The following is a 14,910-nucleotide window of genomic DNA, read 5'->3' as shown; positions in this document are numbered from 1 at the left end:
AGTCCCTGTTCTGCACTCTGGGTTCGCTCCGACCACAAATCCTAACAATATATATCTGTAATTACTGTTAATTCGTCGAAACTGGTGGGGTTCGGAAATGATGGCTACATGCTGGGGTCGGGTCGGATTTTTTGGAACCGAATGCAACTCCACCAGGGGTTCCCAAATGTTTTGACTTTGACCTTGATTTTTAATCCTGTCTAAGTTATGTAAGAGAAAGAAAATGTCACTGTCTAGGTGACTAGACTTCTTTACAAATCTAAAAGATTAGTAAATTCCTTTTCGTAAAATGTCAATCATACATTAGTAGTCACAGTGGGCAGATTTTGTATCTACCTAGTCTACTTTCATCTTCTAACAAATATCATACATAAACTATGAATACTAGTAGTCAAAGTTTGAACATGTTTTGGCTGAAAAAACATGTCTAAAAGACATTTATTTTTATGTGACTAGGCTAAAATTGGGCTAAATTTGCTCTAAAACGATAAGGTTTGCAGATGCTTAAAATTAGTCCTAAACATTTAGTGGACGTCTGAATTTTGCTGGGATTGGCAAAAGTAATTGAACAAGACTGATAGGGAGTCAAACTGAAGTTCCTCAGCTTTCCAGTGCTTCTCGTAACCTGCTGCCCCAAACGAGCATATCCACAAGACAGTACTATTTCAGTACTAAACCTTTTAATGACCTCATGTGCTGACAGTAAGAAAGATGTTTGTCAAAGGCACAACCATTAATAATCCTTTCTGATCTGGGCTACAACTGATTCCTGTAATAAATTGTCCATTAATTAATAATAGTTAAATTCTTACACACCAACTAAAGGAGCTTGTTTTGGTCTTAAGTATTTCAGAATGAACAAAGTAAATGACAGCATGGAAGAACATTGAATATGTCAATCAATCACATTGTTTTCTTCTTTTGGCTACTCCCTTTGTCAGGAGTCGCTACAGCGAACTAAGTCACACAAAGACAGAGCAATTATTTTTACGCCGGATGCCCCTTCCTGACGCAACCACAGACCACCAAGCTACCACAGCCCTCTGTGTGGAGCAGAGAGCTGCTATCTAGGGCGCCCAGAGGAGCAGATAGTGGGGGTTAAGGGCCTTGCTCAAGGGCCCAGAGTGGGGCAAATGAGGGTGGAGGCAGGCGTGGATGCTTCACCTATCCTACCCATATTTTAGATGTTGTCGGTACCGGGAGTTGAATCGGCAATTTTCCAATCACAGGCCCACCTTCTCTAACCTCTGCGCCACCACTCCCTATCTATGTCAAGCAATCAATAATGATTCAAACTGTAAAGTATGATTATTTTATAAAATTAGACCAAATTGGTTAAAAAAAATATATTTTTAATCATTGGTATCCACATCATAATGACAGACGTGAGGTAAAGGTTTATGAAATGTGACAACTTGCAACTTTTAGAAAATTGAGTATATAGCCATTGTTTAAATTCCAACAATAGCAATTGTTCTCTGCTTTAATAATTCTTGGATGGATCCACTACTCTGTAATGACAGCATGCAGAGTAAGCAGAAAAGTTTACTTCATTAAAACGAGAAAGTAACACAGCCCTGTCTTGATGCATGCTGAGGTGTCATATTTAAAAATGGCAATGGTTATTTAATGAACCTGCACCGAGGTGTTGATTCAAGTCTTCCATAAACTTTAGCCTTTGAGTGATTAGGCTACATGCACTGTATGTGTTATATATAGGCTTTTCACAGAGAAGTGACATCTCAGTGCCAGTCTGGAGCACAGTGTACCTCTGGGGCTCAGAGATAAGTTTCTGGTATGAGAGATCATCAGCCTCAAAGGTTAACTAGAAGGGTGATAAAAGCTTTGTTATTTGGGTCATGCAAGCAATAAATTGCTGTCAGCCACAGAGAAAGGCACAAACTTTTACTCAATGTATAAGATGGTAGGGAAAGTATAAACTGTGATAGTTATACCTTAATAAAATAGTATTTTTTATTACAGTTACAAGCAGATTATTCATTGAAATTGGTAGAATGGGAAATAATTTTGATATAGTTAGCTTGAAAAATAATTTACAAGATGGGTTAAGAGGGCAGCACAATGGCACAGTTGGTAGAGCTGCTGCCTCTCAGCTAGCAGGTTGCCCTGGTTCAAATCCCGGACTGGGGCCTTTCTGGGTGGAGTTTGCATGTTCTCTCCGTGCATGTGTGGGTTTTCGTCAGTTTCCTACAGATTAAAAACACGCATGTTAGGCTGATTGGTAACTAAATTTCTCTAGGTGTGAGTGAGAGAGTGAATGGTTGTTTGTCTCGTTTGTCTCCATGCGTCCCTGTGATGGACTGGAGACCTATCCAGGGTGCTCCCCGCCTCTCGCACAGTGATGGATGGATATGGGCACCAGTGAACCCATGACCCGAAAAGGAAGAAGCGGATCAAGATAATGAATGGATGGTAAAGAAGAATACAGTGATTTTAACAGGTTTCATCACTGTTTCTTTGTTAGTAAAATACTTTATGTCTAGATAAAATGCTGTTGAATATTGAACAATGAATTAGTTAAAAAACAGGACTTCTGGCTGATATCAGGTTTGTATCAACGTCGACCCCAAGTAAGCAGACTGATTCAGTAAAGACAGAGGCAGGAGTGCAAAAGGTAAGTGGACTTTATTTACAGGTGGATCGGTGTCGTCGCAGCTGTAAGGGAGAAGAGGATAAGGCGAGTATGGGTTCTGATGGTATTTTAGAATATTGAATTCTTGAAATAGAGAATAACTCCTTATTGTTTGTGTTGTAGGTGAAGGCCAAGAAGGAGAGGAGAGGTCCTGGGTTTTGCAGGAGATCCAGTTTTGAGGTAAATGGCAGTGGAGAGAGGAGCAGGTTGACCCAGGTGTGATTTGTTTGAAGATGAATGTTGAAGGGACACAGATGATCCACAGGTGGAGCGCAGTGGAGAGATGAGGTCCCAGGGAGGACTTTAAGAGACAGGTCGTGGAAGGTCCTGTTGGTAGATGATGTCCCAGCACTGAAGAGGTGTCTGGCAGGAGCTTAAGTACACCGTCAGGTAGTCCTCGTCAGAGCAGCAGCTTGTGGAGTGAGTTACACGTGATTAGCTGTGGAAGGAAGAGTGAGTGACAGGCAAACCCCAGGAATCACAGCCGTTTTTATTTTAGTGATTTTAGGCTTCACTGTTCTGTGAGGTACAAAAACAGAGCAGTCCAACTGCTGCTGTAAAAGCACGTGTTTGTTGATGGCTGTTAATTTCAGGTGTGCAAGTACCACGCCATGATTAGTGGGTAAAAAAAAAAAAGAACTGGTGGTGGATTGGCTTCTTAAAGAGACATCAAGGCATAAGATGAATTAAACAATTGACAATAGCATCCATCTTTTATCAACCCCGACCAGCCACACCTATTCTATTGTGTCACATTAGCATAAAAATAAAAATAAAATAAAAAAAACTGCAAAAACTTTGAAGTGGTGGGCTGTTGTTAGTTTTCAAATATTTTTCTCCTATTTACGTTAGTTAAGTAGGTTAAAAATTTACTTTTGGTTTTGTTGTTTTTGTGTAGGCAAATGACAAAAATTAAGAGTTTAATTTGGCTTGTTGTCAATTTTTGTTTGACCTTAAGCTGAACCTGACGCTTCAATAAACTCAATATTGTATAAATGAACAAACACGTAAATAATTTTGGTCATGGTAAAATAATAATAATAATAACTCAATGCCGTCATTGTTGCATGAGATTTAAGGAAGGTGGATCTTAATGGTGCTATGTCTTGGCCAACCCTAGACAAGGTGTAACACTGTTTCGTTTCCGTAGTTTTGCTTTGTGATTCATTTATAAAACTAGTGGGATTTATTTCTGCCAATCCCAGTTAAATGCAATCATAAACTTGAGTCTGAAAAATGGCATGACAGTTTATGTTAATGCTATTTTTAAAAGCTTTACATGTCATTGAGACATGCCAATATATATAAAAAGACAAAAACAAACTAGTAGCAATGTGTAATTGAACACAGTAATGGAAGGTTTAGATTAAAGTTTCACACATATTTCTATTTTATGTATTTATTAATTTATTTTTACAGAAAATGTAATTATTTAGCACTGCTTTTTTCTGCCTATTAGTATCCATACATAGAAGTCATCTCCCTCCATGAGCAGTAAAGGTCAGTGCCATCTAATTCAACAGCAGTTACACTCAACAAAGGTCACATATTTGTCATGTACATAAGTGCATAATTAAAAGTTGTATAACTATAATGAATACGAGTTTAGTTTAAGAAAGAATAATGTACAGAAGTTTATTATCATGGTATGTCTGTCGCACTAAATACATATTTTTTAAATGTCAATGCAAATAGATATGAGTATTTATTCCTTGGCATTTTTGTTAGTGGGAGTGAGTCAGTCCCACAGTTCACGCTTTTTGTTGCAAACCTTTTGAAGTGTGAAAATCGACTGTCGCCAAATGGCGTCAAAAAGGATCCCCGTGCCACCCACTCATGTACTGAACACTGAGCAGAAATCTAGGAGGTTGAATACCATGGAAAGCTGACCTTTCTTCTATCTGGGAAAGTTTAACTGAGCACTTTGCAGCAGCCTCTCTTTTTACAATTACAGCTTTTATTTTGTCCCGTTGAACTGAACCATTGGAGAGTAACTGCCTCACTCAAAAGAACATCAGCAATGATTCTACTGCCGAGATCATTGTAGTAATTGTACCTTATCCAATTTATACCTTGTTCTTTAGCCTAAGTAACAATGGTGGATATAAATTGTTATTCTCAATTTCCTTAGGATACATTTCCCCTCAGTATTTTGACATTTCAACAAATCTAATTGCAACAATACAGCATCAACAGGAGAGAAAATGCTTAAAACATGTTATGGTTTGGATCACTACCTCGATAAGTCAGCATATTATTTCAACACGCCTTTTTTCAGATACAGAGGCATCAAGCTAACTTTCCAAATTAAAATAAACCTATGTCCAAAAAATGGGGGTTTACAGCACAAAATTCAATCCAATATCTTGAAAGCATTTGCATTTAATATAAAAAAGGAAAATTGTTGTCCCTCAAGTATATCAATAATAAGACTGGTTTGCACTATATTAAAAGATGAAACCCTGAAAGTTGATGCAACTCACACAAACAATACTGCAGAAGTTGAGGTTGCTGTTTAAACACAACAACTTGAACAAATGAACACATTAGATTTGCTACAAAATGTGTTGTGTTTCTCAGCATGGTTCAGAGTGAAAGCTTCAGGTATTAGTGGTGTAAATGGTTTTCATATAAAGATTCAGATTTAAATATAAAGATAAAGATTCACATTTCGGTTGAGCTCAGATGACAACTTTTTTTGGTAAATCTGAGCAATCAAGTCTTGTTATTAATATGTTAAGCACCCAGACAAATCTGTAAATCTTCAGGACTTACAGTATTACAGCTAAACAAAAATATACTTTCTATTTTTAGCAGGTACAGTAATGATATCTGCAACCTTGGACACCTTGGCAGCCCCAAAGCTTTACGAGTGTGGCCAATGTCAGTGGGATGGAAATCATTTAGAATCATGTGCAAACTCAAACACCAAGACAGCAATGGCTTAAAGCTTAAAGCTTCAAAAGTTCAACCAATGGGAAAGTTTAGAATCCAATCTGTTTAGTCTGTTTCATCAAGGCTGAGGAGATCTTACATGAAAGTAAACTTGTGTTATCTGAAAACATTTATAGTTTTCCATAGTTTTCCCCACAATCACTACATGCAAAATATTTTAAATCTTTACAAAACTGCATAGATTTCCTTATAGTTAGGGGAAAATTGAATTATGACATTTAATTCAAAGCTGTATTTGTATTAGAAGGCAGACATTCACTATTATGGTGACATGTTATTATTATTTTAATATCATTGATTTACTATACATGTCAATGTACTGCTCCTTTTAAATAAAGTTCCCACGTGTCTCTAAACCAAATAAAACAAGTTTTCCTTCTGTTTGAAGCTTTCATTTTCTTTCACTTTGGGCAACAAGGCAGATTATTCACCACCAGGCAAAAGCATGCATGTTCTTCATGACGATGGAGAACAAAAAGCACAGTTTGAGAAAAAAAAAAAAAAAAGTATTGTAGACATGAGGGTATTTGAAAAAGTAGAATAAAAAAAAAAAGTATGAAATGGTGGTTTGTCTATCATGTGGGAAAAAGTAAAAACAGAGCAAGGTGACGGTTGAAGGTTGTGTGAGCCACGTTTCCAAAATGAAACCAAAACTGAGCAGGAAGCCAGACGTTAATCGGTAGCAAGAGAAGGAAAAGGAGGAGGAAGAAAATAAGAGGGTGGTGGAGGGGAGTGTTTCCCAAAAGCAGGCCAGTGTGTAATTGTGGCAGACTTGGCCACCCCCAGGCTTCTTTTACTCTCAACCTCCCCAGAGAAGCAATTAACAAAGAAATTAAGGTAGAACAATTCACCCAGAGGCCCCGGGTGTCTCTCTTGCCATTTAAGTGTGCTAATCACTTTTTCCATTACAGTACAGAGATGGTGAGAGATATAGTAAGGTTAGTAGAGAGCCAGAAGTAGTATGGAACAAAAATGGAAAGAAATAATAATTATGGTAGACAAAGACATACTATTTATAGATTGCATGGCTTCTTAGTGGACTTATAGTGAAGACACGTACGGTAGATGTGATGCATTAGCTGTTTAATGTAATCTAAACTTGAATCAAGTTGCACAGATAATATTTTGTTCTTAATTTTATGATAAAGTTTAGACTGTTAAACATGTTAGTTTGTGTAATAACCAATTACTGAACAAGTGACTAATGTGAACATTAGGCCTGATGAAATTTTTCGCCCCGCCACTTCAGAATAAAGGGCCGGGATAACCCCTGGTCTACTGTTGAGTTAGCTGACCTCTTGTGCAGGAGGGATCAGCTTTAGGCAACAGCAAGGCAATCTGATTCAGATACTCATGGGTGGCATTTTTGTCAATTACAGAATCTCTGAACAGTTTTTATTAAAGCTGCAAAATGTATTTATCTTAGACCACCAAAGGTCTGAATGACCCTAAGAGATTCAGGCAAACTTAAAATATTTTCTGGAAGCATTCACTCATCTGATCTGCCATCACAATTATTTGTTGACTCTATTCCTGTGTCAAATAAGCATGATATGCTAAATTGTTTCAACAGACATGTTGTTGCTTCCAGTTTCTTGTTTGATATGGTTTTTAATGGTAAATCACCTACTTGTCCTAAAAGTTGCACCTCAATAACTTGTACTTTCTCATTTTCCATGTACTTGATTAGTGAGGTTACTTGATGAAAGGTATAAATTTTAGAAAATCTGCAGGCCCTGATAACCTCCCTCCTTATTTTTTACATCAATCTTGGTGTGAGTGGTAAAGGCTGCACAGAAGGCTGTTGGAGTCAGCCTCCCCGTCATCACATACACCTACACCTCCAGTTGCAGGAAGAGGACCACCTGCATCATGAAGGACCCCACTCACCCAGCACACACAGTTTTTGCCCCGCTCTCCTCAAGCAGAAGATTGAGGAGCATTAAGTGCAGAACCACTAGACTGAAGAACAGGTTCTACCCTGAAGATGTTAGATTCATGAATCGTTAATCAGAATTATCACTGTGAAAAAAAGAAAAAATCACTGTAATGCCACTTTGATTGTTGATATGCGCTGCTGATTATCCATTCTGCTGATCTCATGCTGCTGATTCATTTCATGCTGATGTGTTCATTCGTACGTATCTGTTCATACCAACTCATGTTTGTGCTGCTGTTGTTCGGCGTATTGTTTTTGTACTAGTCAAATTGGTTCATCTCGTCTTAAGCATTTCATTGTACGGTTAACCTTATGTTAACCTTGTATATGACACATAAACACAGAGGACACTGTAAATAGCTAGACAAAGTAGCATTGTGTTGTACACATTGCCTCCAAGATAGTTAGAAAGTCAACCATTAAGCCCCTGCCAGCTCCTTGCAGATGTTGGATGCTGTCTAGTATGGGGCACTAAGGTTCATAACTGGTTGTAACTACCATCATTGCACTCTGTACTCATTGGTCAGTTGGTCATCATTATCTACATGCAGGCTCTCACACTGGTTCATTTTCATCTATAAATCACTCCTTAGTCTGCAGCCTTCTTATATCTCCTCCCATTTGTCACGTCATCAGTGCAGTTGCAGCATGCACTCTCAGGACTTCATTACCTGCAGTGTTCCCTTAGTGCGGACTGAACTCGGCAAAAATGCTTTTACTTAGTTTGTGTTTGTAACCTGGAACACCTTGCAACAAGATCTGAAGTTGTCCACTTTGATTTATTTAAGGGATTTTAAACATTTAATAATGTCAATAGAAAAAATATAAGAAAACATGTTTTTATTTTTAGTATTTTACCTTGTTTTATATGACACTTTGATTTGTATTGGTTTTAAAACTCTATTGTTTTTAATTGCTTTTATTTTTGTATATTGTTGTTTATTGTACTCTATGTGTTGTCTGTCTAAAACAGGTATCTGCTAAAAATAAGTCCTCATGTCTCAATGAGGCTGTATAAATAAATCTTAAAAAAGATTACTTAATGTTGCATTGTAGACAGTTAGCACCGCTTACTGATTTAGACAGCAGTAAGAAATACGATAAGTAGCAAATGTATTTGATTATATTTCAAAATAAATCTGTGATGTGCATACAGACTTGAGATTGTACCAACTATTATTCTATTTAAAAACAATGAGTTATACAAAATGGTATTCTCTTTTTGGGAATCTTATTAAAAACACATAAAATAACCAGCCCCACCCTCATTTTATAACTCAGAAGATTTGTATGATTTAAATTGTTTTTCAAGATTTCACCAAAACGACTTAATTTTTTTTAAAACATCATATGATCTTAGTTCAAAACTGTGTCATAAAAGGCAATGAGTAATGTTTATTATTTCAAAAAATACTAGGCTTTGACTGCACACAGGAAGATTTGAAGATTACTTAGATAAAATCTAGATCTGTAGAAAATGTAATTTATTTATAAGCTAAAGTGGACTGTGGTGCTTACAAAGCCAAATACAGTTTATTTATCAATAAACATTTTTATCCTGATTCACAATTGGAAATAAACATAATTTGACTATGCACTTTTATACAATACCTTTTCATTTTACACCCCCTAGGAAATATTAATTTAGACAACTAAACCTCCAACAATGTCTAAAATAATTATTACTTTTTGGGTTTTTTTTACTTGTTGTTTTTGTTTTTTTACAAACTGGAAATAAGCTGTGTCACATATTTAAAAAAAATAAAATAAAATAAAAAACAACCTTCTTGCTAAGACTGAACATGCCTCAGAGAAGCAGTCATGGAGGGGAAAGAAGTACAAAAGACAAATACCTGAGAGCTGCCTCCCCCAGGTAACAACTTTACTGTACAACCAGAGAAAGCAGCTCTCCGGCACCTCTAAACAAACTCCTCTAGAACAAATATCTGCATCATAATTACGTCTAATCAAACTAAGCAGATCCAACAGTTACTCTAAACAGAACTCTATAAATATAATGTTTCTTTTCTAATTTAGGCACTTGGGCACAAAAGGCTTAGTAACAGTACTTGAACTTTTTCCCGACATGCTGGAAGGAACCAACAAATTAGCCACCTTATATTAAAGAAGACCTGCTGTGCACAATGGGTAGCTATTTTCAGGTTGAATATTCGTCTCAGATCTAAAGCAGGAGATGGCATCTCTTGAAGAAGTCATGCTGTTTTTTTTTTTAATTTTTTATTTTACAGTAGAGGAGGGCGAGTTTCTCATGCAATGCTTTTAAAAAGCCTTCAAAATAAAATTGGTATTTTTTTATTGTATTCTTTTGTTTTGAATGCAACTTAGTATCTGTCCGTCCGTCCGTCTGACTGAGAGACATCGGTTACAATATAAACAAGAGACATAACAATGGGGCCATGCCGGCTCGGACGTCACCTGGATTAACAAGATCCATGTGAGATGTTCCTGGTGAAACCAGGATGTTCTGATGATAAATGGGCTACTGATACGAGACATGCATGGAAGGCAAATGACTTTAAACTGTTGGAATGCTGCTATGCTAGCAAGACTAGAGAGAGGATGTGTGAGCTATAGAAACTTTGATACACATCATCCAGATTGACCAGAAACAACTTCGGACTCAGTGTTCCAACATTCAAAAGAGAGAAATCTGCTATCACACCTAGAGATTCACAAGATACAACAAAAATGCTATGGCAAGGGTGTGTTAGGATGACTGGTCAGGGATCATCATCCCCACCATAACAGTATGGGTACCATATTCCTTTGCAAAGCCCTGAGGAACTAAATACAAGGGCAGCTGACCTGAGAATTAAAAAAAAAAATGTGACCAAGCTAGGCATATAACCTTGCCAAGGCTAAATGGCTCAATGGGACTAACCTGTTTAAATAAAGGTTGAATGAATGAAAAGTGACAAATTGCCATCTGAAGGTCTGATAGAAGATGAAAATGCAGCACTGCTAAATATTAGGCCAGTCGATTTAACGGCCCCGATTTCCTTAATTTTGGGAAATCAGAAACCGGCCGATACTTGCATGAGAAACCGATTTTCCTGATTTTTTTAGTTTTAACAACAATTGTCTGAACTTCATTTATATTTCATAGCACTACCTCATGGCCAGTTAAACAAGTTTGTATTGTTTCTAGGATATTGTTCAAGGGTATGTTTTTCAAGAAAATAAGACTGAAAATTGAAGGTGCATTGTGACCTTATAACACCTGACCGTGTCGCTTATAAAACTAAATCGTATCGGACAAAATCGGAATCGGCAGGTCAGACTTTTTAGAAATCGGTGATCGGTGATCAGTGATCAGCCAGAAAACTGCAATCGGTGCACCCCTACTAAATATCCCCACTCACTGACTCGCTCAGCTATAAGATCAAGCCAATCAATAAGGAGCATTGCCCACCATGGATAAGATCCAGTTAGACAGAGAGAAAGCCGCCAACTGTCAGAACAACTGAAAGCCATCACAAAAACACAGTAACATGCACATATCTGAGGCTGTAGAGACTGTTCAAAGTTCTGGCTTTTGCTTAAAGAAGTTCACTCAAGAAGCAGAAGCCAGGAAAATAAACAGAGTATTCTCCCCCACACCATTCCAAGTGTACTCTCAATGACAGGAACAACATAAGGGCAGAGCTGAGACTGAGCAATACTTGAGAAGCATATGGGAAAACAATATCTCAACACAGCAATCTCCCAGAACAAGTGCTCATTAGACATCCAAGACAGCATCTCAGGAATGATGAGCTGAACTGTACCTTGGCCTGACACGATCCACACCTACTGGTCCTCTGTGAACAGATGAACCAGCTTCTAAGAGAAGAGTACCATCCAGAGTGGTTATACTGTGGGACTTTCAGATCTAGATTGACAAACATGTGATGGCTAACCAACCAGACATCGTGGTGGTCGATAAGCAAGTGAAGAATTCAGTAGTGATAGATGTTGCAATCCTAAGTGACTTTAACATCAGAGAGAAGGAGCACAAGAAGCTCGAGAAGGTTTTTAATGAGGAATAACAGAAGTTGTGGACAGTCAAAGCATCAGTAGTCCCAGTGGTCATTGCAGCAATTGGTGCTGTGACCCCCAATCTGGAAGAGTGGCTCCACCAGATCCCATGAACAACCTCAGAAAAAAAAAAAAAAAAAATGAAATACACAATCTGTCCCTACAAGTTCAATAAAAAACAAAATTGAAAAATAAAAATAAAAACAGTTAAATGTATTCTTCTTTGCTGAATTCTTGCATTTTCAAGTATAATTTGTTCATCTTTTTGATGATACATTAGAGCAGACTAATTAGTGTAAAGCTCTTGTGTGACAATAACGAAACAGTTCAGTCACTATTTAGGCCATACAGTTGAAAAACACCACTCTACGGGAAGAAAAACAACATAATAGTTGGTAATATAGGTTGGATACTTCAACCTATTGTTGTTTTACCAAGTGTACTTTAGAATAATTGTGATCTTTTGCTTTGAAGTGATTGTGTGTGGTTCAAGTGATGGTACAATTCAAAGTACGCAATAAGACTGTAGACATCTTGGAAATGTCTTATTGTTTCAAAAAGTATGAACGAGTCTAAGTATACAGAATTTAAATGGCATACATTAGAAGATGGCATACAGAACACAGTTGGATCTAGTTGGTCATAGGTCTAAATATTTTGTGTAAACTGATTATAATATATATATATATATTTTTTGGGGGGGGAGTATCACATTAGTCACATGCTTTCATCCAATTAAACCACACAGAGAAGATGTTTCACATGTACTCATCATGTAAGATGATTATAGCTTTAACGGCTGCTTTTTAAACAAAAAGTATTCAAATGAACCCAACTGAATACTAACACACTCGAACATACTTTCAGTACAATTACTGCCTCCTCTTATGTTCATTGTTCTTTGCAAAGGAACTGTTGATTTGTGTGTATGTGTGAACTTTGACAATTTGGCAATCAGTTTTATCTTCGTTTCACTTTATCTTTATGTATGTTTAGTAATAACGTTTGGAGCTGCCACACACTTCATCCTACTTTGTGAAAAGGGCCCTACTTTAAATTTGCTTAGTGTTTTCTAAGCCTACAATTGGAAAAGTACCTCAAAGGCAAACACTCTGGAAACCTTTGAGCGCAGCTCCATTGTAAATGTACAACTCCTTTCAAACCCTAATTCCAGCCTCTGCAAGGGATTGAACAGTTGAATCACAAGTCTGTAAACCGTGGCGTCCTTTGATTGAAGCAGGTTGTTTCCAAATGAGAGTGGAGACCAGTTTTCCCTCCGTCCATCTTGTCCATCCATCCTTGTTACAAAAATCCCCTCTTGCCTCTGAAGCGTCCGGCGCCTCAACATTACTCCACTCCTGAAATCAGCTGGTATTAAGACTGACTCTTCAATTCCAGACAATGGATGCCGTCACTTACCAACCAAGTCACACCACTGATTACAGCGTCCCACAATTTACTGCACTATTCGTAAGAGTGGAGGAAGAAAAGAAAGAAAGTAAATGGAGGGTGGACTGCCAGATGAGGGGGACTCCCTACCGGAATAGTTTGAGCAAGAAGCAAGTTTCTGCTACCTTCAGGTGTAAATCGTTGCACGGAAATAATTTTACTGCTTACAGCGCAATTAATCTATATTTTTTAGTTAATTTATTTAGGATGACTTTCGGGGTCGGGGTGGGGGTGGGGGGTGGGGGTGGCACCACATGTAGGGCTTTACGGACCAACTGAGATTGTGAGATCAAAGGCTATCATAATGTCAAGGAACACATCTAGTTGAGAAATGAAAATGTACTTTCATTCTACAACTATGCAAAGGAGCATTGTCTAAAGTATTTGTAACACTTGTTCATTTGCACATTACAAAGAAACGGTCAATCAATGACTATTCAATGCATCTCGGTACAATAAGACAAATCCGTTTGAAAAATAACAAAAAATCAACCCAATACATTCAGATTCAGTACATTACTGATTACAACTTAAACATTTCTAATAGATTATTGATCTAAAGAAACCAACTTACTCCTTAAAATGTTTATTGTTGTCTAATCCTCCATTCTGAACATGCAGACAGGAATGGACAACATTACAGAAGTACATGGAAAATTCAGGGTGGGAGATGCCAGATATCTCCCCCCCCCAACACACACACACACCATTTTATCCCCCAAAAAATGATTTAAGGAAACTTTACTTTTACAAAAAACAATAAACAAACAAAAAAACCATGACCACCATATATTTTTAACAACTATGAATTTATGCATCTCTATGAACGAGCCCCCTTTCTTGTTGGAGACTTGGGTTTAAATCATGCGTTATATTAGTAAATATTTTTAAAATATTCTACTGTACTTTTCTACAAAACCCTATCTTTTTGTACATGGCACCTGTAACATTGAGTAAATATTTGAAGGGATATAACTAGCAGGAACAATAGAACAAAACAGATTCAAACTGTCTTTAACGTGTTTCTCAACAATGTTTAGAATGAGGAAAACTACACCATTTTTTAATGTACATTGATATTTACTCACCATTATTTGCCTTGCAGAGTAACCATATTAACTTGTCTATCTGGTGACCTCGGCAATGAATGATTAATTTTCTTTTAATGTTACAACAGTACATTTGACTGTTCCCTAAGTGTGCACCTCAAAAACATGCTCTTAAGAACACAGCCTGCTTACTGTCCTCTTAATAAGGAAAGGAAATGTTTGTTCTTCATTAAAGTGGAATAATCCACTTTGAACAAGAAGAGACTTCCAGCAGAACTAAAGATAGTGGGATATTTATTTGGAAAGGAGATGAGGAAAAAAAAAACTGCTTGACAGTAATTCTTAAAAAATCCTAGACTATTAAAACCCCAACTAAACCGTTTTCTTACTCCATCCATCCATCCATCCATCCATCCATCCATCCATCCATCCATCCATCCATCCATCCAGCAAGCCAGCCAGCCAGCTAGCCTTGTTGTTGTCTGGGCCTATATTCATTAGCCATTTTAATGAGTTCCATTGGAGCTCATTTAAAGCTGTGATTAGATTCCTGCTAATAAATTATGTGTGTTCACAGCAGGCCGGTGTCTTTGTACAGGCCCATGCTCACTGTGAGCCTTTTTCCTCCTAATTTGCATGTTAAAATGAGACAGAAAAGAGCAGAACTAAAACATGCTTTAATGTAAATTTCAGTGATTAGATTTTCACTTGAAGCTGATGACTGAATTGATTTTCTTTGCTGGTGAACATGAACAAGCCTGATAGCTTACTGATGACAAAACTAGCATTTATTATTACGAGTCATATACATTATATATACATATATA

General features: G+C 37.3%; 1 protein-coding gene across 1 annotated transcript in view; it reads right to left on the bottom strand.

The window, feature by feature from the left end:
* Positions 1-14,910, bottom strand: part of astn1 (astrotactin 1) — a 487,375-nt gene that overhangs the window by 124,458 nt on the left and 348,007 nt on the right. The gene's annotated exons all lie outside the window — the stretch shown is intronic.

Source organism: Nematolebias whitei, chromosome 9, assembly GCF_014905685.2.
Source record: "Nematolebias whitei isolate Nwh7 chromosome 9, NemWhi1, whole genome shotgun sequence".
Classification (NCBI taxonomy): Eukaryota; Metazoa; Chordata; class Actinopteri; order Cyprinodontiformes; family Rivulidae; genus Nematolebias; species Nematolebias whitei.
The sequence above is the reverse complement of the archived record's forward strand: the minus strand, read 5'-3'. Positions and strand labels throughout refer to the sequence as shown.